Source organism: Amblyomma americanum, chromosome 9, assembly GCF_052857255.1.
Source record: "Amblyomma americanum isolate KBUSLIRL-KWMA chromosome 9, ASM5285725v1, whole genome shotgun sequence".
Lineage (NCBI taxonomy): Eukaryota > Metazoa > Arthropoda > Arachnida > Ixodida > Ixodidae > Amblyomma > Amblyomma americanum.
The window spans coordinates 58420065-58445599 of record NC_135505.1 but is presented as its reverse complement, the minus strand read 5'-3'; positions in this window follow the sequence as shown (position 1 = coordinate 58445599).

The following is a 25535-nucleotide window of genomic DNA, read 5'->3' as shown; positions in this document are numbered from 1 at the left end:
TATCAAAGAGAAAAGACACACATCTTCAAGGATAAAAGGTATTCATTTAGCATTGATCCTTATCGGCATTCTTTTTTGTGCGAACAATTCGCCAGTAGAATGAGGTATCGGAAGAAATCATTTCAGTGAACCCTTATCAAATAAAGCTTTTTACCATGCTCTGAGTGCTTGATTTCGCTTTGTCTGTATGCATGTTTTTGGTGCATCATGTTCATTGTACCTACAAGAGTTGTAGTGTTTACCCCGTCTCCCTACTGTAATGCCACAAAGGCGATATATGCATTCGGCAAATTATTAAAGAGTTATGGTGTCGAATCCTTGACCATTAGGTGACCGTTAACGTCTGACATTTGAGATTAGATGAAATTTGGGTTGACGTTTGACCTGAAGAACATCCGATGTGGTGATGAGAACCCGCGGGATGACATCCGATAGGGGTGTCCTAAGACCATGCGATACCGGGTCATAGTCACGTGGTCGTGTGGGTATATATAGAACAGCTGTCGCAAACGTGTAGCGTAGCTGCTTTGTACGAGCCTCAGACGCTTAGCAAGCGTGCTTGATTTTCTCTGAATTCCAAGTTTTTGAAAAGTTAAGCCACTGTTCATTTTTAATCACTGCTTCATCCGTTCCCACACAGGGTGGTTGTCCTCCCGTAAAAGCGAAATCCTCCGCCTCTTCTTTTCTCGTAACATGTTACTAGCAGCTTTCGCTAATTGAATTTTAGCACGATTTCTCAGAGCATTCCTTCCAGCGAAGAACCCGGCCTAGTTGTCAATCAGAAGAGCTAGGTTCTGGGCTAGTTGGTTATGTATTCAAAATGAATAAACAGCACGATGAAACACGGGCACAGGAAAGAACAAAACACGCGAGCGCTGTTTCACAGCTGAAATTTTAATGTGGTGGAAAGATGTTTACATAGAAAACAAGGTCTGTGTATTGGGGGGGGGGGGGGGTATTCTGTAGCGCCTATTCTAAGAGAACGTTTTTTAGGCATCCCAGCATGGCATGATTCCTAAGACGGCCGGTGTAAAAATTTTTCCGCTACGCTGATGTTGAATTCTAAGGCAACCATGAATCTCTCACCTGAACGGTATCGCAGGCTCTTTCCTTATTTCATCAATACATACCTCTCTCTTTCACGCATGAAACACCCAGTGACCAGTCAATATGGTATCGACCTGAGCCTCCGATTTTCCGATAACCACACCTACTGCTCTTACTAACCTAAAAGAAAGAAGCCACTCCTGCCATTTGCGTCAGCCCACACAAAACTTTCGGAAGCAAGTAGGACCTGCTACTTCAAACAGTCAGCGCAGAAATGTTGTGGTAATGCCCTACCTCCACACAATCAGCCATAGTCTCAAAAAACCCGCCCAGTGCACCGCCGTGGATATTGTTTTTACGGCTCCCAACAAGTTTTTCGCCATCTGTTCCAAAGTGACTAACCCACTGGAACGCCGAGGGTGTAGGGTGACACACTCTGACGTTGTGATTATGGAAATATTTACTCTGTGCCATTATCATGAGGGAAAACATATATCGGTCAACCGGGAAGATTTATCAATATCCGACTTCAAGAACGTCAAAAGATTGTTTAAAGTATATCTATTCTTGGTCACCAGGCTAGGGCACTGCAAGAAGTGCAAAATCGGTAAAAGCAGCCGTGGACGAATCTGCACCCCTGAATTAATCGCTGCACCACCATCGGCCGAGGACGAGATAGGTTAACGAGGAAAATCGTCGAAGCCCTCAAAATCTATTAATGCCGGTGAACAATGCGAGAACACTCCATCCTTCTTCTCAAAAAAGGCTTGATTTTCTGGATGACTTGAGAAACACTTAAGGTTGCTTCTGTGCCTCGCACAGCTGAATAATTCACTGATCCGTCGTTGGTACTGCCTCTTTCGTTTTATCCTCTGCAGCGTCTTGCGAAGTTTTATTGCCTTTAGTTCCCCTTTTTGAGCAAGTTCTTAAAGTGTTTACCTTCTTGCTGTTTTCATGTATTCACTAGTTTAATCTCCTCTAAGCCGCTGCGGTGGCTATGTGGTTATGGCGCGCGGCTGCTGACCCGAAAGACGCGGGTTAGATCCCGGCCGCGGCAGTCGCATTTCGATGGAGGCGAAATTCTAGAGGCCTATGTACTGTGCGATGTCAGTGCACGTTTAAGAACCCCAGGTGATCAAAATTTCCGGAGCCCTTCACTACAGCGTTTCTCGTAGCCTCAGTCGCTTTGGGACGTTAAACCCCCATAAACCAAACCAAACCAGTTTAATCTCTTCTATGCCCTCTATGGTTTTATCGCATTTCACTCCTATTCGGGTAATTTTTAATTGTTTTTTTTATGTTTCTTATCGTAACACCTTTCCACAGCCCTTTACATCGTCTTTTTATCGCTTCTAACTTTCTTTTTTTTCTCTTTTTTTTGTCTTGTGACACGACCACACTGATTGCCGATTATCGCTGCACCATCGCTGCTACCCACCCTCTCATCTTTTCTATTTAAACCTCCTTCCACCAGAATAAAATTTCAGTTGTGTGTCAGCGTTCTTGTGTCGTTTCTTCATGTGTCCGTGTTTATTCCGCTCTTTCTTCGGCGTAGTTGTTGTCGGTTTGTGCGGAAAAGCCGCAGTGCTCGAGAGGATCGGGATGTCACATGTGGAGCTGTAGAATGAATATTCTCTAACGGATTACAAAACTGGTGATTAGACAGTCGCAGCATGGCTAAAATGACATTAAGACATGTATGTATATAATAGAAAGTTTACTTTGAACACCAACTTACAGCAATAAGTCCGGAAACGAGCATGTGACCCATTAATAAGCCTTTGTTAACGCACAGCGTGATGTGTATGTCTTGCGGCATTTAACTTAATAAGGAAATTGATTCAGGCTTTGTTCGTCAGCCCTCACTTCCCATAATTCTTGAATATTAATTCATAGAAGCATTGGGAGGCTGCTTTGTGAAGCCCAGCGCCTGATGTCCAGTACAGAATCCTAGATTGTGCTCCGAAGGTAGCACCTACCCTGCCTGAGACCTCTCTCTTTCCCCCGCTGCCTCTTCCTATTTGGGATAAAGCTATCCATCAATCCGTATCTCTGTGGAAAAGAGGATGCTCGACGTATTAAAGTTATCGCGTCATATCTCTAAAGGCGGAGCTCAAGCGCAAACACCCCGCCCCCCCCCCCCCCCCACACACACACAATTTGGCTTTTTCCTTCATCTGTTTGGTGTGACTACCAAAAACCAGTACTCCTCTGCCTCTTGGCTTCTCCTAGCACATTGCTGGAAAACTACCAACCGCGTTCCATCTACCAAGAGCGATAGCCATCACCTGAACCTGGTAGGTTATTTTTTTCTTTCTGCTTGCCCAAACGAAGGAAACAACACAGGCAAGACATGCGATCAAGCCCGGCGGAGTTTGCATTGATACTCACAATTCTTCATTCCTAAACTGAACAAAAATAGTCTATTTGTACCTTTGAAGAGAACACGGAAAACATTCGTGCCCAGGCCCCAGATTCATACGGTTGTTTCGAAGTTTCTAATCATCTTTGAATGATTCCGCGCGCAGTCTGTTTGCTCCCTGCAAGGTAACAACTTTGTGAAGCCGTATTGAAATGCAAGTTGAAGCTGAGATAAAATGCAAGTTCTGCGAAATTTGTTAAGGCACATGTGTGGTTACGAGCAGTGTGGTTACGCGCTGTCAAAACTGTGTACTGTTTGTGCTATACAGAGCACGCATTGGTATCACTGATTTACCCAGTATCACTGAACCCGAGCTATACTGTTCTGCCGACAGTGCCATGAAGACACTATTGTTTGTTTCTCCGCCGGCTTGCAGTGGATGCCGTCAGGAGTAATAACCTCCTCTGTGGAATAGGTGACGAGACATTCTATACGTGGCGGCAACGCAACACACACTGGCGGAAGATGCACAGAAGTCTTTCCCAGCTCCAAGATGAGGACGAGTTCCAGTAGTGCTGCAGCGACAACCAAGGAGCCCCAACAGGCAACCGGATGAAGAATTTTTTCTTAATGACGATGACGTCTTGTCAAATAAAGTTCTTAAGGCAGCAGTGCATACATGCTTTACAGTTGAAAAGGAACAATTTTCGCGCAAAACAAATAAGAAAGCACGAGGACAGAACACAAGACGCAAGAGCGCTACTCTACTGGTAGAATAGAGCTCTTTCGCCTGGCGTTGTGTCCTCCTCCTTTTTTGGTCGTTCTGCACCAAAAGTGTCCCTTTTCAACGATGAGCCAACTCGCCCCACATTTGGTATTATGGTTTCCGGCTTGGTACAAAAAATAAAGTGCGTAGGTGAGGAGCAAACTCTCTTGTTGAACTGAAACTGCGCTCAACGTCCGCTATCGTTACGAAAACTTCAGTAGGTGCGGATTACATTGAAACAAATTTTTATTGGAAAAACATGATCTGCCATCTGCTGTGCTAATTGCATGTGTAGGCCATCCATAGCTCAAATACAAAAAAAGAGTGAAGAGGTATTCAAGAAGTCTGGGATTAATGAGGCCACGTTTGGATAACACCGCTACTGACCCAACCCAGCCGAGGAATACGACAGCCTGTCCAGAATGCAGCAGAAATTCTTGTCCTCCTGTCATTACATTTTTTGTAGTACTGCGATGTTGCATTTTGCTGCCACAAAAGTGGCCCCTCTTGTTAACTATGGATACTGCTCAAAACTACAGAAAATCTCATTAAAAAAATTTCTGTTGTCAGGTTCCTAAATAGTGCAGAAAAATGTGCTGTGACAGGAGAAAAGTTTGTTGTTTTTCGATAGGGAAGTCTTGTGCTGGAGTTGGCAGCGAGAAGTGCATATTCTGAATGCAAGCTTTCAAGGTCCGCACTACGCGTTACGTCGATGTTCTAAAATGATGTATTTTGAGCGTTAGCTCTTAATCATCATGTTTCGAGATTTCATGGGGTCTTCTACCACCCTTGTTCACAGCGCCATCTCTGGCAGCAGCTACTCATCACGTTTCGATATTTCGTGAGGCCTCCTACCACCCTGAGATAAAAATCGGCAAATGTGGCTGCAACTAGAAAACAGCGCCTCTCGCATTGAGACTTGTAGCGCCATCTACAATAGCATTCTAGAAACAACCACCTGCCGCGTGCCCGAGATGACGTCACGGTCGAATATGGTGTATCAGGGTGGAACTATGTGAGTATGACGTCAAGGGTGCGAAATGACGGCAAAGTTTAGGTTTCTCCACTTCAAGATGGCTACCATTAAAATTGGTTGTGCCCTCTCATCTGTTTACCCCCTCACCAAAAAATATCCTAAAACGCGCGGGGAAACTGTCCCGTTACGGGAGCGCTTTACATGTATAGATTCGTGCCGCTATATATACTCCGACAACAACGGGCGCCCATCCGGGGACAGTTCTATATCGAATTTGGTAGGCAAATAAAACCCTATGAGTCGTGGTATAGAAATTAAACAAGTACTAATTGAAGCGTTACCATTTCGCACCGCAAGTCGAATTCTAGCCCCACCTTGACCCCGCAAACGATGCAAATTCCGCTTGGGACGTATCTTGAGGGGGTGCAAATCGATAATGTGTAGACGTGCTTCGTAATTTCTCTGATAGATGGCGCTATGCGGTGATCGCAGCGGTGGATAAATAACAGTGTTGAGTATCTGACAGAGCATGAAAAATATGTAATGAATAAAGCTAGTAGGAATGCAGCTGTCATGAAAAATAGGGCACTGTGGAATTACAATAGGTATGAGGTGGTAAGAGGGATCTGGAAAGGGGTGATGGTCCCTAGCCTGACCTTCGGGAATGCGGTCCTGTGTATGAGGCCAGATGTTCAAGCAAGGCTGGAAATTAGGCAACGGGGAGTAGGGAGGCTAGCTTTGGGAGCACATGGCAATACACCAAATCAGGGGGTACAGGGTGATATGGGATGGGCGTCTTTCGAGAGCAGAGAGGCTAGCAGTAAGATAGCATTTGAGGAACGATTGAGAAGGATGGAGGAAAAGCGGTGGGCTAGGAAAGTTTTCAGATACCTGTATATAAAGAATGTTGACACGAAATGGAGAAAGCGAACTAGAAAATTGACAAGCAAATATCTGGACAGCAGTAAGGGGGCAAATCAGCAATTATCGGTTAAGAAAAAGGTTAAAGGAACAGAGAGAGCTTTGTGGAAAACAGGGATGCTGACGAAATCGGCACTAGAAACATACCGGACCTTTAAACAGGAAATTGTCAAAGAAAATATCTATGATAATTGTAGGGGAAGTTCTTTGTTGTTTGAGGCCAGGACTGGAGTTTTGCGGACTAAGAAGTATAGAGTCAGGTACCAGGAGATAGACACTTTGTGCATTGCGTGCGGAGAGGAGGAGGAAACGGCTGAACACTTGATACTTTTCTGTAAAGGGCTTCACCCTACAGTGGAAGGCAGCGGGGCTGACTTACCCAAGGCATTGGGGTTTAGGGATAGTGAAGGGAAAGTGGATTTTAAGAGGTTAGAAGTAACCAAGCGAAGGTTATCTGATTGGTGGCTAAAAGCAAGACAGGAGTAAAATTTCACAAGACATGGCTAGGTGGCTTGAGCCACCGCCCGATGTAAAGGGTTCAGCCGTATCCATCCATCCATCCATCCATCCAGCGCTAGGCGGCGTGCGTTCACGCGTAGCCGAGCATGGTGGCAATTCACCCCGTTTCAGAGAGTATTACTTTCCGTTTCTCAGGACGAGCGGCGCGTTCTCCTTTGCCTTCTTCATCTAGTAAACCAAACAGCTAACGCTCATTAATTCAATGTCTTCCACACAATGACGGCCTTTTTTATTAGCTGGCTTTAATTTAGCGCTATTTTTGTCGTTTTTGCTCTTTTTATAAAGTTCTACCCACTGTAAAAATAGATCGCATCGTCTCAGTAGCCTCAACTCCATTTGTCATTTAACATGTCGATTGTATTTATATTCCCGAAAAATAGCGCCTTACTTCAGTTGCGAAGAAAATATGTAAGAATACTCTAAATGATAGGCCGCAAGTTTTATTGGCAGCCATTTTTAAGTTCATTACTCGTAATAGTCACCATTGTGATTAAGTGTGATTTTAAGTTTAGTTCTGTTATGGGCGGCACATTTTTTTATTTGGTTATTTTTTTATGATACTGCTACTGCCTGGCCTAAGTAGACGCATTCCCTTACTACTCCCAGCATATCCATACCCATTGTAAACTCCTGATCTCTTGCGAGAATCTTGAAGATTACACTGGTTTTCTGCATGCTCGAGCCTATGCCCTCCTATATATGCGAGGGTGGTCGAAAATTCGAGCATGTGCAACGCAGTTTTTCCACATTTTCTAGCATACGGAAAGGTTTGCAGGGACCAATCGTGCCAGTCCATTAATGATTGTGTGTGCTAGTAAGAGGCTATTGGATAATCTACTTTCGCACCGTATATGACTGAAGCTTATCTTAAGTTTGGCTGTTCTGTAATAGCAGCATTTCTTAGCTGAACAATGAGCGTAGAAGGGCGCGACTTTGTCGAAAGTTTATACAGGTGTACGAGTCGCGAAAGGGACATCAGGAAAACATCAGTATTTGTTAGAACAAGAATTTGGATTATACAGCTATGATGCAAAGGTTTCGCATTTGGCTTCAGTGGTCTACTATCGTTATTGTTTATTCGGTGCATAAAATGAAAGTTATATTTTTTTTTTGCGCAAGAGAATTGGCACAGTAGCTGTCTCACTTTTCGTTGGAAACCTAAACCGTGCCGTGAGGTATAGGAGAAAGGTGGAAGTGAATAAAGAGGAATAGATGTCGTAGTGGAAGGCACCAAAATAATTTCTATCACCTGGGAAACTGTAACGAGCACTTAGATCTTAAAATGTACGACTGCTTTCAGTGTTTCGCCTACATCCAACAACGACAGCTGCAGCCAGCTTCGTAACCGGGATCTGCGGCATGACGGGATGAAGGAAAGCCTTCCAACTGGTGTGCAAGAAGCAGAAAGTGGAGATTAGGAAAGTGCATATAAGGGAGCGGCTTTTAAGGCGCTATTGCTAGTTGTGTAATTATTAGCACAGCCTTCCTTCTATTGCGGTTTTAAGACTCGGTATGATAGTGAGAATCTCGGAACCATCATTGAAGAGAACTGATTGGTCGAGGATATGTGAATAGAATACTTGAACGTGCAAATCAATGAATTTTCAAATGGATCTTTGTGATTCGCGCGCATTCGGTTCAACAATAATCGGGCCGAAAATCATAGCCCAAAAGCTCGCCAATACCCCTCTGCATTGATCGTAAAGAACACCTGTCGTTCAACGGGCATGCGCCTGGTTATAAAAAACAGTGACATTCACAAGGAGACAAGGAGACACAAGAGTAAAAATTGAAAACACTAGACAGGACGCATGTCAGAAATGATAGCATCAGAAAAAGACACTAGTACAGCAGAAATTTGATCTCTCTAAACAAATGCAAAATGATGATATAAACATTAAATTTACATACTGTAGGCTTGGAGATATGAGTAATGAAATCAAAACACATACTTATACACAAAGAAGTTATCGGTAATATTTTTTTTAAGTTATACATATATGTGTACAAGGAAGCACATACAATGACTGCGATTCTCACATACGGGAGTCATATGTTGACACGTGGTTCGACTAATAGAACGGGATACAGTGAGCGGGAGTACACATACTATGCCCGAAACAAGTCATGAAGATAAACAAATTACGTCGGCAGAAGAAGAACCTAGATATTTCCGTCCAGTAGAGGATCGAAAGCGCACGGGCAATGGCGGAGAAATTCTTGCTCCCTAAGGAGAAAATTGAAGTGGACAGTTAAGCTTCAATTTAACGGAATCGCGCGATAGCGTAGTGGGTTAATGCTTACATGCAGCTGAAGTAGCATGCCAGGCCAACAAGCAGGTAGACCTCTCTTGTTTCATTAAATTCTCTCTCCTCCTGCTCCTTCTCCTCTCCTACATGCATAATTGGTTATTCTCCAAATTCATTCACGCTTCGGTGTTCTCATACCACTACTGGCGCAATGGTGTGTAGCAGTAATGCGACGCCCCGCTGCGCTGCGATAGCATGCGCTGCCAACGGTGGGGCTTGTGCGGCCCTGTTTGCTCCGTTTGAGCGACCAATCATTCATTAACTACCACCTAACACGATTGGTAGTTCTCGCACATTCCGGTGGGCCATTGCAAAAGTTTGGCCCTTGCGATTCACGAAGTTTAAGCTTCGTCGATTTAGATGAAAATTGATGTCCAACCATAATGACCGTGCCCGACACGATGGCTGCCTCTGTATTTAGTCGAGTCATTTCGAAAAATTTGGCCTGGGCGACCCCTGAAAATTGACCTTGGAAGATTTGGACGAAAATATATGTCGAAGCATTATTGGGCATCCCCAACACGAAGCAACATCCAAATTTTGCCAGGGCCATTCTCCGGTCCATCACAGAAAACGCACGCCGACGGTGCCTTGAGGTAATAGCCTCACAGCGGTTTTCACAGAGCTCAAGAGCTCCCGGGACTATCAAGAGTCGCGCAAGGCGGCCTCGTTGGTAATGACTGTTCGATATAAGCAGCTTAACTCCACGGCCTCGAAAACCCGCATGCACCACTCTTCAGAAAACAAGGGCGACCACGAATTTCTTTACCACTTGTTGACTTGACTCCCGGAGAGGACGTGTAGGGCACTGCGTAGACCGCACAACGTCAAATCGCTGCAGTCGGCACCTCGCAGGCACAAGTCCCCATTCCAGATGCCACATGACATCGAGCATGTGCCCAGGACGAATGGAAGATATGACCAGCAAACAAGAAGTGAATTTCGCTCGTCGACTTCGCCCCTGAGCCAACAAAAGGCATAAGCAACACACCCATGAACTTCACTACTCTTTTTTTTGTAGCGACATACTAATCTGGGCTGACGTGGCGGGCGCGTTAATTAAGCGTCGACACATTTTCAAAAAGCCCAGGTTTGTGTAAAGCCTGCGTACTTCGACTGAGCGCCCTGAGTCACGTTTCTAGAAAATACGCGGCGAGCGCCCGCGCTGGGTAATCATCCCCCTACAACAAACGAAATAGATTGCAGCAGACAATGCATCCGCCATCAGACCGACAGAAAAGGAAAGGAGAACTGGCCCTCGAACGTGGATGACTAGCGCAGCACCAGACACCAGCTCCGTGCAATCCACCAGAAAAAAAACACCTCTAAAGGAACTGAATCGACAGGAAATTTCACTATGACGGCTGGGATACATGTTCAGTCTACTATATTCGGCCACGAAAAACAGATTGTGCATTATAGCGTCGCTCCAGAAAGGGCAAATCAAAGGAGATCGAACAACATATTCGTCTTCTTCTTCCACCGTATCCTCCTCTTTGAAAGGTATTGCAAAATGTCTGATGAGACTCTGAATTTTGGCAAATATGAATACTTGGTAATTAGCTAGCCCAATGTGCGGCTCCGCAGCAGCCTTCTAGTCGCGCACAGTAAAATTATCGTTATTCTAGGGTAGAGAATGAGTCGCGTGGAGTAGATGCTTCGTTGTGGAATTTGATTCTAGGAAAGCTGTGCAGCAATTTTGCGATGGGCAGTGTCTTAATAATAATAATTGGTTTTTGGGGAAAGGAAATGGCGCAGTATCTGTCTCATATATCTTTGGACACCTGAACCGCGCCGTAAGGGAAGGGATAAAGGAGGGAGTGAAAGAAGAAAGGAAGAATAGGTGCCGTAGTGGAGGACTCCGGAATAATTTCGACCACTTGGGGATCTTTAACGTGCACTGACATCGCACAGCACACGCTAAGGCGCCCGTGTGCTGTGCGATGTCAGTGCTGTGCTGTGGAAGAAGAAGACGAATATGTTGTTCGATCTCCGGTCGCTTCAGCTCTGTTTATTTACATAATTTTCCATAATTTACGTAGTTTTATTTGAATATTGGAGGGCGGCAACATCTTCAAGGCGGTACTGTCCCTATGGGAAGAGTACGGCTGCTCCGGAGCCGGCAAGCCTAAAGGGACCACGCCATTCAAAAGAGGCTGGCTAGGAAGAAGCGGCCATGGCTTCCCATTCTGTGGAGCGACCAAAACATGGACTCGACCACCCGTCCTGCGAGACCTCATCGCTTGGTGGGGATGAGTCAACGATCGTGGACGGTGATGAGTCAGTGGCCGATATGGCTGACGTGGACAACGAGGGCTTCAAGTTCGTGAGTCGCCGCAAGGAAAGAACGGTAGAGATCCCGGTAGTGGTTGAGCCCACAGAAAAGGGGGTTGATTTAAGAGAGAAGAATCCCATCTTACTTTTCGCGGCCATTCGATCACTGCTGGGATCAGCTCCGATTCGAAGTCGGTTCACCATGCACGGGGCTCTTAAGCTGGGTGTCTCTACGGAAGAGCAGGTTGACAAGCTCCTGCAGAGCTCTCAGATTTTTGGCATCACAGTTACCGTGCGGTTGCCCCATTCCTACATGAAGAACATCTGTGTTATTAGGGGTGTACGAAAGTGGTATTCAGAACGCGACCTACTTGATTATCTGAAACCACAAGGTGTACTGCACGTAAAATGACTTGTGCGTCTTGTGGAGTCTCCAGGAAAAGAATGGGTTGCGAAACCTACCAACTCTATCTTGTTGACATTCGCTCCCAACTCAGAGCGCCCCGAAAACTTTGATCTGGGATTCACAAAACACGCAGTTGCAGATTTCACTGAAGCTCCTCCACGGTGTTTTAGATGCCAACGGTTTGGGCACGTGGCCAAAGTTTGCACAAAGGATCGACGCTGTAAGTGGTGCGGAGGCGACCACGACTTTAAAACCTGCAAGGCCGATTTGGCTTGCGCCAATTGCGGTGGCGGTCATCCAGCGAGTTTCCGAGCCTGCCCCTTCCGTGTGAGCGCTCTGAACCGTAGGATATCCTGTATTGCTGGTCCAAAAACACTACCAACTGAGACGCCTGGCCCAGGATTAGACGAGTTCCCAATGTTGGAGTCTGATGTTATTGCGTTGACAACAATTTCCCTAAGAGATCTGAGCCCATCAAGATGCCAAAGCCCAGTGCGCGCGAGTCGGCTGTTCGATCTACAGCAAAAAGTGTCCATATTCCTGAGCGGCCGGATAACAGCCAGACGCCACGGCAAGGGGGACCCTCATATGCACAAGTGACAAAAAAAACCAGCTACTGCGGCCAAGAGCGTGCCCCCGTTGGAATCTTTTGTCGATGTAGTAAGTGACTGCGTTGCACAAAATAGGGAGCTCAAAAATCAAGGTATGTCTGACCTTCTTCGTGTTTTGTTTGGGGTCCTGCGTTCACGTGTTCCAGCGATGGCGCCTGGCAGCCTGAAGAACTTCCTACAGCTGGTGCTTTCTTTTGAGTCCCTAATTACAACCTTCGCAGCAAACATGTTTGCGATCTAAAATGAATGGTGTTAAACCTCGTGGATCTCATATGCACCGAAAAGTGCCGTTTATATTGCAGTGGAACTGCGCTGGGATTTTAAGTCGGTTAGCTGAACTAAAACTATTCTTGAAAGAGACTTGTGTTCCAGTATTGGCCCTGTCAGAAGCTGGCCTGCCAAGCGGGAGATGTTTGACTGGATATGTCGCCCATAAAAACCGTAGCATAAAGTCATTTCCTGCAGGAAGTGCTGCGCTTTACATAGGAAGGGAAATTCCCCATGTTTCTCTAAGCGTTGCCGAACCTGGCACGGATGACATTGAGGTAGCAGCTGTGAGAATACAGCTCGGCTCTCGAATCCTTTCTATTGCATCCGTGTACGTGTCTCCGCGGAAGAAGGTAGCATTGGATTTGTTTCGACAGCAGCTCTGCGACCGCTCCCCAGCTTTTAGAATCATCTGCGGTGATTTCAACGCCCATCATGCCATCTGGGCTGACAGGAACACGGATTCCCGTGGACGCAAACTTGTAGAGGTTATTTACAGTTTCGACCTGTTTGTTGCCAATGACGGAAGCCCCACTTTCTTCCGGCCTCCAGCCTCAGCGACAGCTCAAAACCTGACACTGCATTCATCTGACGTCCGCGTGAGTTGGTCAACAGCGCCTGACCGCATGGAAAGTGATCACTATCCGATTTTTGTGTTTGCTGCCGACTTTCGTATGCAAGGTCCTAAAAGTAGCAATGTGGTCAACTGCGACAAGTACAGAGAGCACCTAGAACGTGTTTCTGGTGATATTGTTGACAAAATGATTTCTAGTAAGCTAGCAGCAACAACGGCGGTCAAGTTACCTGATCATTTTCCGGCCCCGGATTTAAAACTCAGGAACCTTTGCGCAGCGAGAAGGGCGGAGCGCCAACTCGTGCGGAAGAAGAACGACAGGCAACTGGAGACGATCTTCAATAGCCTGAATTCTGCTATTACACGGCACACGAACAAGCTGTACAGGTCGCAATGGGCCTCATTCTGCGCTAGTTTGACCGTGTTCTCACCGATGACGAGAATATGGCGAGTTATTGGCAGCCTTGCTGGAGAATCCCGCCCTTCGCAGCCTTTTGAAGCTCTTGCAATAGGCAAGGAAAAGCCTATCGCGCGCTTGGCATTGGAATTTGCAGACACACTCGTAGGCGCTGATTCTGGAATAGATATATATACACCACCTGCTTCCTCCAGGTCTACCATGGACGTCCCGTTCACGCTTTGTGAGCTCCAGGCTGCGCTCAGTGGCCTGCGGCGCCGGTGTGCGCCAGGTCCCGACGGCATAACCAATAAAATGCTGAATAATCTGCCCTTGCAACTCAGAAAGGAGCTCCTCAACTTCGTCAATCGAGTTTGGGAGACTGGCGATGTTCCTCCGTCATGGAAGGTGGCATATGTAGTTCCAGTACTGAAGCGTGGCAAAGACATGACAGGCCTTGCCTCGCATCGCCCTGTGTCATTGACCTCCTGTGTAGCTAAGTTCATGAAGAATCTGGTAAATGAACGTTTATCATGGTGGCTTGAGGACAGCAAGGCACTGCCATCATGTATGACAGGATTCCGCCGAGGTCTTAGTGCCCAAGATAGCGTCTTAGACTTGATCAGTCACATTGAACACCAGAGAGCTTTCGGCCTTTCCACCTTAGCCATTTTTCTTGATGTTGCGAAAGCTTAAGACAGCGTGCTTCAGAGCTCAATTCTAAACAGTTTGCAAGGCATGGGAATACAGGGCCATATGTTAAGATTCATTTACAAGTTTATAATTGATCGCGCGTTTGGTGTACGGTTAGGGAGTACGTTAAGCACCGAAAGGGTTCTATCGCGATGTGTGCCTCAAGGAAGTATTCTTTCCCCCACGCTCTTTAACGCCGTAATGGCTGGCCTACCCGATTCGTTGAAAAAAAGTTGCACGCAAGCGCGTGTGTCACTTTATGCTGACGACATCTGTATTTGAATTACTGGCTATCAACACAAGCGATTAGCCCTGATAGCTCGACAGGCTGTACTTTCGGCACAAGCCTACCTTCCAGGTGGGGGGTTGTCTCTGTCAGTGGAAAAATCCGGCTTTGTTCTGTTTCCAGGTGTAGGAAGACGTCAAGTGCGGTTGAATGTAGACCTCGGTCACTCTTGCATACGTCAATTAAACCACACGCGTTTCCTGGGCGTCATTATTGATTCCCGTCTGCAGTGGCGAAAAGCTGTAGACGCGATTGTTTCATCTACAACTTCACGTCTCAATGTGATCCGTAGAATTGCACGTGAGCTATGGGGAAACCATCCTTCTTCAATGGTCAAACTTCATGAAGCGCTGGTGGTCAGTCGCATAATGTAGCAATTACCTTTAATTTCCCCCTCGGCATCAGAACTTGAACGTCTCGAAGTTGTCCACAGAAAGGGCCTAAGAAGAGCCATTGGAGTTCTCCAGGCGGTGGCGAATAAGGCAGTACTTCATGAGTCCCTATCGAAACCTCTTAACCTTATCGCTTCTCAGAGGCTACTAATGCATCTTGACCGCCTAGGAGAGACGGTAGCTGAGCGATCCCTTCTCCAGCGGCTCCGCAAGAGATATGAGTCGAAGGCTTACTTGGCACTCAATACCCTTAGTTCTTTAGGAATTAATGTCCGAAGGCAAAGGAAACGGTTGAAACCCCTAGGTCTTTTCCGACCCTCGACTGCAAGGTCACAATTCCCCATGTGTGCGCAAAGCGCAGCTCTCCTTTGGCAGCAACGCGTTCCCTTGTACTGGAACACTTGGAAACAGAGTATGCCTGCCATCTTCAATTTTTGACGAATGGTTCTGTGGACAAGGTCAAACAAGCTAGCGCAGCGGCTTTTTACATTCCTTCTTTGGACTGTAAGTGGTCCGTACGCTGTAATGCTGTCGTATCCTCCACAATGGCTGAAAGTGTTGCTATTGAGGCGGATTTACGGAAGTTAGGGTCTTGTCCGGTTCAACCTGTTGTCATCCTAACTGATTCAAAATCTGCCCTTCGGAGGTTAGAGTGCGGATTGCCCAGTGACGCCTTGTCTATAAGCTCTCCGCGCTTAGTGCGAAATCTGCACAGCAGAGGCTTTACTGTACATTTCCAATGGGTGCCCTCTCACATAGGAGTCAACGGTGATGAGGTGGCAGACAATCTAGCCCATAATGTTCTCTCAAGGATTCCGTCATAAAAAGTACCTCAAGATCGAAAAAGTCTCTGCAGGAAAACGGTGCTCGATCACTTCAGTACCCTGTGGAGTGCGTTCCACAAACCATGTGTGACCAAGTGACTGAAAAGATCTCAGGCGACCCTTCTACATCGAATTCGCACGGCGTCTGCTCGCACTCCTTCATGGAAGCATAAGACCGGCATAGCATCGTCTCCGCTCTGCTCTTTATGTTGTGTGTGCGGGGATAACGAACATTATATTATGTACTGCCCAGAGTACAACGAGGAAAGGCATGTGATGCTCGCTTCCTTCAAGAAGACTTGAACCCGTCACAGCACAGTTCAGGACATTGTCTACCCGAGTGGAAACCAGACATGCAGAAGGGAGGCTGCACGCATTCTTTTAACATTTCTGCAGGACACGGATCTTGTTTCTAAATGGTGACAGCAGGAATGGACTATGGCCTACTATGATGGAATGTGTGCGTACGTGGTGTCTTCCGGAGTGGACTACGTTATACTGTGAGTGAATGTGTGTATGGATTGTGGCACTACAATGGCCATGTTCTATTGTGAATGAATATGTAACAGAGATGGTGACTTCTGGAGTGGACTGTGATGTGGACTGTGTGGATTGATTGTGTGCATAGATGGTGACTAGGGGAGAGTGTGTGCTATTATGAGAGACTGCGCAAATGCGGTGTAGATGCGAGAGGCTTCAGGACATTGTTATTATTGAAGGGACGCTACGGTGGAGCAATTCCCGGCAGATAAAGCAAGGCTAACACCACATGTAGCATTCAACACCTCAACTCAACTTGAGGATACGGTGGTGCGGACTCGACTCATCTCGTAAATATAAAGTAATGTCATCCGCGTGTGCTGTTATTCTAAGCGCATCGTTACCAGGAAGAGCAAGACGACGGTCTCTATTCGCAGCCCGCATTTATGGGGTTAAGGTTAGAGCAGAAAATAGAGGCGACAGAGGACAGTCCTTTCGTGCTCCCTTGTTAATACTGAAAGGGGTACATTCTCTTCCATCCACTGCCAGTGCGCTGTCAATGTGTTCATACATGCTGGGAATAAAATTTCGAGGGAAGTAAAAAGCTACCAGAACACCTAAAGAGAGAGAGAGAGACTCTTTAATGAAGAAACAGAGAATTTAGCCGGCGTTTCAATATCGCTGGCATGCTACTCTGCGTAGGGAGGGGAATTTGGGAGATAATGACTGAAGGAGAGCAGCGTGGAAGAGATGGAAAAAAAACGAAGATAAAATGCAGCCATGAAATGGGTACTAAGGATGCAGTGGCGAGTATTGATGTAACCTATGGAATGATGGAGTGCATAGTCCGACGAATGGGCTGACGAAGTTCACTGCAAGAAGAATGCATGAAGGTAACCTGCAAGTGAATTTAGAGCTTAACGAAATGTCCAATGTCTTTTAAATATGTAAAAAGAAAGTTCATTGCAAGTCTCTGTGGCCTGAAGCAGGCTAAGGGGCCCAGAACTTTGTCCATTTTTAGGGGCACTGGGCAGAGCTTCTGCATGCAATGTTCATAGTACGCACGCTCGTTAGCATACGCAGGGCACTCAAGCAGGATATGTTCCACAGTTTCTATCGAAGCACAGTTGTCACAATGCGGACTGTTCATTTGTCCAAAACGGTATCGCAGGCCATTTGTATATGCAGCATTCAGACGAAGTCGGTGATAAAGTGTTTCGAGTTGTCGAGGAATTCTGGGTGAGAGTCTTGATCTAAGATGTGGGTCGATTGAGTGAAGAAATTGGTACTGATGTGTCGGCAAACTCCAAAGCCGATACGTTTCTTCGTACGCAAAACTTTTAGCCATTTGGGACGCATCAGATTTCGTGAGAAAACTTCGAATGTATCTCTGATGTTGATGGCCCTCGCGGGCCGCTTCATCTGCTTTTTCATTAGCCATAATGCCACAGTGAGCAGGTACCCACTGAGATGTTATGCAGTGGCCTGCGGCAATAGCTAAATGATGGATATACCCAATGTCCATGGAAACTGGCTGGGGATTCGTTTTCTTCAGCAGGTTGGCCAGGATCTGCAGAGATGCTTTTGAATCGGTGAAGATAACCCAACGGCCGGCGGTTCGGCGCAGGATGTAAGAAACAGCTTCCTTAATGTCGTGAAGCTCAGCTGTTGTAGAGGAGGTCCTCCGCTGCAGCCGGTAAGAAAGGGCATGGCCTGTTGAGGGCACATAAAGGCCACAAGAAGAAGTTTCTTTAGTAGTTGAACCATCGGTGAAGATATGGGTGTGCTGCGTATATTCTTCGATTAAGTAGGCGAGAGTAGCTTGCAGAAGTGCTGCCTGTGGCATGCGGCTCTTTGCATTCACACCTGGAACAGACTTCTTCACCATTAGAGGAGAGAGTGTCAATGGAGGAAAGGCCAGAGGTAGTACTTTCTGAGGCTGATTAATAGTAGGAAGGGGCAGGAGCTGCACTGCCTGGCCAAAGCTAGAGTTGCTGTGAGTTAGGTGGACACGGTGTAGGAAGTGCTTCTTCCCTTGCAGGACATGGCGGAGATGGGTACGCTCAATACCATCAAACGATTTTTTTATCTGAAGGCAAAATAACACCGTACGTCGTTGTGTATAGTTCATGATATCGCGCGTAGTATAGGACATTACGTGAATTTCCCTTCCAGAGATTGAGCATGCCCAATGGCTATCATTCAGGCAGGTCATCACATCTCCTAAACGCCCGACCACAATGGGTGTAAGAGTCTGTTAATCAACGTCAAATAGCGTGTTCGGCCTCCACTCTTCCGGTGGAAGCGATCCAGGATGACGTTTTGGCAATAAACTTATTTGCCCTCACAGAAAACTGGCTGGAAAATGTTCAATGCAGCGGCGAATGACAGTGGTGAATGCAGGACCATTAATATCCCATAAACCCTAACAGAGTTGTACATGGAGCCCATCCGGCCCTGGTGCTGACCCATGTTTCATACAATGAAACGCGTCTCTTGTCTTCTTCAAAGATGGGATAGCGCAGAGTGCCTCACCTACCTCTGGGCTCACCGCCGGCAAACCGGCCATCATTGGATGCTTCACGGCACCCTCTACATCTACTGTGGTGTCTGGACGCGCCATGGTTTTAAAATCAGGAAGAAAGCTCAAGCAATCGCGAACGTGAGGGCCGCGGAAGGCGGTTGGTTGTCCGTAATGGCCCTTTTTTTGAATATAGCAATGCCGTGAAAAGCGCAGCACTTCAGGCTGTGCCCCTGGCCCATGCCTATCACTTCAAGCCGCTCCAAAAAGCGACGAGGCACCCAGGGGACGCTGGATCCAAATGTGCAGCCCATCACACCTAGCACTCATCATAAGGCTATGCCAATCTGCTCACTGTACATTTCAAAGCTTCGCAGCCGGCTCTACAATCTACTCAGACACGTTACGATAGTCCACGGGTCTCTACAGAACAATGCATGTGCCAGATTTCTTTCAGCAGATCCCACCGTGGCAGAGAACGAAGAGCGCGGAGCACGCGACAGGCCGCAGAGAGAAGGCGAGTATTCCCGTACACGCGCAGCCAAACACGAGGCGCTCTATGTACCGCAGTCTAGAATCGAGAGCGTGAGAATAACAGGGGCACAGCCTGTATGTATATAAACCGCTGTTGAGGGCAAGGTCACAACATCCATACCCGCCACATATGCAGGGAGCGACTGAGGCACATACACGCCGTGAGTCTTTTTTTTCCGAGGAGCCTCCAAGCAATGTCCGGCAAAGCCGCGAACAATGCGTGAGCTCGTGCGCATCTTCAAGCGTAAACTGCAGGACAAGACTCCGGTTGGCCGATTCCTACCGTGGCCTTGCGCATCAATAGAGGCGTCTAATACACAATTAAAATTGCTCACGAAGATCACATTACGGCCATGAAGGTAATAAATGTATTAAGTACGAAAAAAATAATGGCTGAGGCTTTCATTCACTGGCGCTTAAACTGGCAAAATTCTCAACCTCAGGCGAATAGAAGCAATATGATGTAAGTACCCGTCTTTACCCGTTTTAAGTGGTGATCGTGCATTAAGCTAATAGACAGTTTTAGCACAGCGTATCTGCGCTTCCGCTCCACTCAGCCGGCAAGCGGGAGCGCTACTGCGCATGCGCCAAGCGCTCAGACGGGAGCGCGCGAGTGGACCGGCACTTCCGCTCCGCTCGTACGCAGTGCTAGCGGAGCGCGGAATGGTGCGACGAGCGTGGCTCACACAAATCCTTCTGGTCTCGCACTTGCTTGCTACTTCAACATGGCGGCCGGTTCAGCAGATGTTGTCGCATATGCCGCATCCCCTGCAGAACGAACAGGCGTCTCTAGCCGCAAACCTATACGAAAGAGGTTGCGCGCTGACAAACGTTTGTGACTTTTGCGCGAGATGTTTGCGGAAAACCTATTCTACAACCTCTGCGTTTGGGAGCAAATGCGCAGAAATAAGAAAATTGGCAAACGTCTGTCCAAAAACAACGTATGTCTTTCACTGCACATGTTTTAATGTGTTCATAAGCTAAAATATTTCTTTGAAGTGCTGCTGAAAAATAACGCTGTTTTTTTATTGCCTGGTTCCACTTTTTATCGCCAGGGAGCTCCTCGTGCAGTTCGCCTGTCTGCCTCCGCTTAGCTAAAAAGCTGTTTTACACCCAACGCTCGGGTAAGGCTGAGCGGGTACCGTGAGCGCAGCGAAGACACAATTACTCTCTGCTAAAGCTGTCTAATGTCAAACACTTTAATTCCAACGCCACCCGAGTGAGTAGCGACCAATAAGAAGCAGTCCAGAATAAAGCTGCGTTTGAATTCTAATACATCGGAATCTGCACAGAATTATATTTTTTTGAAGGCATAAATCGAATATTTGTTTTTGATGAAAGGAAATGGCGCAGTAATTGTCTCACATTTCGACAGACACCAGAACCGCGCCGTAAAGTAAAAGAGGAAGGTGGGTGTGAACGATGAAAGAAAGAAAGACATGTCGTAGTGGAGGGCTCCGTAATTATTTTGGTCCACCTGGGGATCTTTAACGGGCACTCACATTGCACAGCACACGGGCGTTTTTGCGTTTCGCCTCACTAGCCTCCTGCTCAGTAGCCAAGCGCCTTAACTGCTGAGGCACCATGTCAGGTTGCTTAAATTATCGCATCGGACTTTGTGTGCCATATCAATTACTTCAACGTACTTACGGCGGCTGTGAAAGCTTGTACACTTAAGGAGAGAATTTTAACAAGTCGGATGACATGTTTTGAATTAGACTTAAAGGATGTAAAGGCTGATGCGTGGCCTTGCATGGCACCGCTAATGCGGCCAACACTTTCGTTAGAAGCGAGTTCCGGGTCCTCGAGAGGAAGGATGGGAGTTTTTGGGAAACTGCTCCTCCGGATGGCCCTCTTGATGTGTGTCGGCTGGTTGAATCATGTACCGCTGGGCCAGGGTTGATACTTAGGGTTTATGTGTAGAATAGGTACGTGCACATCCCATCAGGACACCGCACGCTGCTACGAAGTGTTGAGCAATCTGTAGGCAACTGACTGCTGGCTATATGGGCTAAACTCTGTTTCGAAAACCTACATTGACGGGGGGGGGGGGGGTGCTTCGCGCCCGTGGTCACAAATGGGCACAGCCCTGCCTCTGTATACGAGCTATATCTTTGACAGTGCATTCGTGAACTAAAGAACTGTGTGTAACACACACTGGTTCTAGCGCTACGTTGTGCTGAAGCAGCCGAAGTATTCTGAGCGCTTGTGTGGGACTGTTTAGACGTCGAATTAGCTTGTTATCTGTTAATGGACAACACTCTGGGTGACATAACCTCGGCCACCACGGCGTTCTCGATAGACATAGAGGACTTGTTCTAGTCTATCTTGCATGAAGCCTTGTTTGCAGCTGCCAAGCAGCAAGCAGAAGAATATGGTGAAATCAGCTTTCGAAACGCAGTTAGCATGTCCTTGGAACCATTCCACGAATTTTTGACATTTTACCTTGCCTCGACCGCAATCTGCCACAAAGGGCAGTTTTACATACAGAAAAGTGGCATTTGCATTGGTTCATCCGTAGCACCCGCCTTGTGTAGTATTTTTCTCTCTTCCTTTGACCAGCGCCTGCAGTGTTGTCTCTACGACCGACATATTGTGCTATCTTTAGGCACGTTGATGATTATCTCGTGATGATAAACCGCTCTGCTAATTCTAGTCAGCCTGATTCAGTGAGTAGCATCCTCAATATTTTGAAGTGCGAAGGAAAAGGGCTTCATTTCACGCATGAATTGCCTTAGGGTGACCAAATCCAGTTTGTGGATATCAATCTAGAATTTACGCCCTCACATATCTGTTGCTCATTTACAACCCCAGATTGAACAAGCAGTTTCTACACTATGACAGTGCACATTCAAAGTTCATAAAAAGAGCGATAGTTCACCTAGCCTGCCGTTCCGCCTACAAAAGTCATGTCAGCACAAAATGAGTTTGTCTTAACCGTCAGATTGAGAGATTTTATGCTGCGGGGTATCCAAGGCAAATGATACCCTGTGTTTGGGAAAGCTTGCTACGGAGCATGAAGAATAAAAACCGCCAAGCGAACGAAGAACGAACACCTGTGTGTGTCATGCCTTACGTGCACCGTGTGTCGCGCAATTTAAAGGAAGTTGCAGGAGGATACGGCGTCCAACTTGTGTTTGCGGCGCCCTGTAAGCTTGCTAAAGTGTGTGCTATCTTTAACAGAGAAGATAGACATGGAAGATGCACCTTAAACCACAGCCTTGAGTACACATAATGTGCCAGATAAGTTATCAGGTTCCATTGTCCTGTGGAAAGATATACATCGGCCAAACAGGGCGATATTTCAAAGAGAGGGCGGCTGAACACGTTCGCAATCTGCCTACCAACTCAGGAGGCCGTTTAGCTTTACATTGTATAAAGTGCAAAAAAAGTGATTGCCCCCCGTTTCTCGAAAGCACAAAGTTCCTCGCTACGGCTAGAACAAAAAAAAAGGGAAATAATTGAGGCCTTATTACAAGCAAAGAATGAGAACAAGTGTGTGAGCACACCGTACATTCTGTTTTTGAATAAGGAAATCTCGTTTTTAGAAAGTAACACTTGAAACTGTCCTTTAAAACCCTTCATCTTTACTCTTGTTACCAGTTTCCACCCTCCACAGATTTTAGCGTGCTTTTAGCCTTTGTCATTTTCGCGTCGCCTTTTCCTTTGTTTATTGTTCCTTTCATAATTCACTCTCAGTTTCATGGTTTTAGCCTCGTTGTTAATCTTGTTTTGTATTCATATGGTTTCGTTTTTTTATGCTTTTCTGCATACTTTTCAGTGCTTGCACCTTCATCTTTTACTGTTGCTACTGTTGGTTTCACGTCTCATCCCTTTGCTTAGTAAGCTTTGGCTCGTAATACATGTTTAGGCCATATTCATCATTTTGGTTCTCTTTGGTTTTTTGGTTTCACCGCCAGGTTTTTGTCTTCATCTATCCTTTTATCTAGGTATCAAGGGTGCTTAGGCATGCACACACTTGGGGGTTTTTGGACTAGTTCTCCAGATTGGCTCTACTAAATTGTTTAACTTATCTGCTGTGTTGGATCCTGTATGTGTAACGTGGTGGGTGGTGCGTTTAAAAGGAATGCTCGAAAGCGTTTTTCGAATAAAAGTTGGTAGTCTGCGCTCTGTGTGTGTACATGTTTTCTTGTCTCTGTCCCCGTTTCTTTCGCGAAGTTTAATCATGAACGACAAGCACCCACTAGGCCGCCAGAAAACTCTTCTTCGTTATCTGTCACTGAGAACAACTGTATGTGCGGATGCAACGTGGCGCAGCTCTCTGGGTCTAGCGATTACAGAGTTCTGCGTGTCTCTAGGCAGTTGCTGCGTTCAAGAGCGCCATCATCGCAGCAGCATCAGATCTGTTTTTGCTCTCATAAGACCATTACGCAGCAATGCGCAACCGATGTGGAATTTTTTGTGCATCCAATTACAAGGATTTGAGAAGCATTTGCAAACGTATAAATGGCTTGTGTCTGAATGTGTGGGCGAAAATTTCTGTCTTTTCTCTTCCATGCACGTGACCAATTCGCTTCGTTTTTACACCACCGTGACAGGCGGCGTATCTAGTTGAATGTGAATGCGGAAGCCGCCAGAGCACGGGTACCAATCCTCTTTGTCGCCTCTCATTCTGTAGCGAGTATGTTAGTGTGACTTTTCACAATTCTTTCCTTAGGAAATAAAATAAACATTAACTGGCCCTTCTCGGTGGTCGCCTCAACCACTTCGCGTCATAGGGGAAGAGATAAACGAGGAGTGAAAACAAATAGGTGGCCGTAGTGGAGACCTCCGGAATATTTTCGATAACCCTGGGATCTTTGACGTCCACTGTCATCACACAGCACAGGGGAATTTTGCGTTTCGCCTCGATTTAAACACGGCCGCCGCGACCAGATTATGACTTATCTTGGGAATACAAAGCGGTGGTAAATACTGTAGGGAGGATACTGAGCTTCCTGCGGTAGACGTCAGGGACTTGCAAGTATCCTCAGGCCTATAAGCAATAGCACGGATGGTTATCTCAGAGGTGACGTGCGGGAGCATAGCGCGCATAACAAGGAGCGCATGAAAGAGGGAGTTACATGGAGCACCCTCCATGTAACTCCCTCTTTTCAGAGGAAATAAACGTTTTTACCACCACCATGAGTGGTCGGTCCCCATCGAGAGCTGAACCACACGGTGTAACCTCTCTCCGTCACCCCAACAAGGAAAACACAGAGCCGGTGAGGCTTTCTCTTGAACCATCGATCAGGTCAGACGTCCAGGGAGCGAGGGCGCGATCTGAAATTAGAGAAGTTGTGCAAAGTTATTTTACGTCGGTTAGTGCACTGAGTAAGTTCTCTTCCCGCGACAGGACCCTAGCATGCGGAATTTTTGCAACGTACCCCAAAGACTCCCGTACGACCTCAGGAGACCGTATGGCGGATACGTCTCTCTCCCGCCTCATGTAGGGTATTGGCCTTTTGCCACTTTAAGCAAATTTTGAAAAGCTCTATGCGTTCATTACCCATTTAGAGCGAACTAGTAGCGTGCAGTGGAATGAGCCAATGAGTTTAACGTTTTGAATGCACCTAAACACAGAAATAATATCGACCACAAAGCCACAGAGCAGTTTATTTTCTTGAGTGGTCAGGTAGAAAATCTGCTCCTCCTGTTCGTTATTGGGTTACGGTTGCGACCTTTATAAGACGGCTCGGAAGATAAAGTACGAGTGCGCAAAGATAATGCTCCACTGTCTTTTACTGCTTTCTTCTATTGTCTGTGGTTCTCCAGTTTCTAAAAAAATTATAAAATTTATTTTTTTCAAAAAGTACGAGTTGGCCTATTTGATTTTACGTGACCAACAGCAACAGCTGAAAGAGAAATAATAAAAATTAATTAATTCGAACTGCAACGCACTTGTGCGGAGGAGGAAGGCCTGCAAAATAGCATTGCCAGCACTGGCAAGAGTAGTACAAAAAATGTTTTTTTTTTAAACTATGATTGATCAATTAATTTGTGCCAGCGCAGAACGCGGTTTTCCACAGCGATAAACCCACACTGACAGGCAAATATTAAGAGAGCAAGAAAAGACAGGAAAATGTTGTCTTGTCCTCTCAAACATACATAGAGTGCGAACTTGAGTCGCACTGGGAATTCCAAGAGAATCGACAACCTTGCACCCATTACCATCCCGAAACACCCCCTTCCTCACCTTCCTGTCGCAATCTAAATATCGAAGCTTCAGAACAGTGTTTAAAATCGCCTTTCGTTTTAATTTCCCATTTCACTCATCACTGCAATACCGTGGTTGCTTCCCCCGTCGAGCGTCCTGGCCGTGACCCAACGCTCTTCCTCGTAATTACTCTACCAAGAAGCTGGGACATGCGCACCG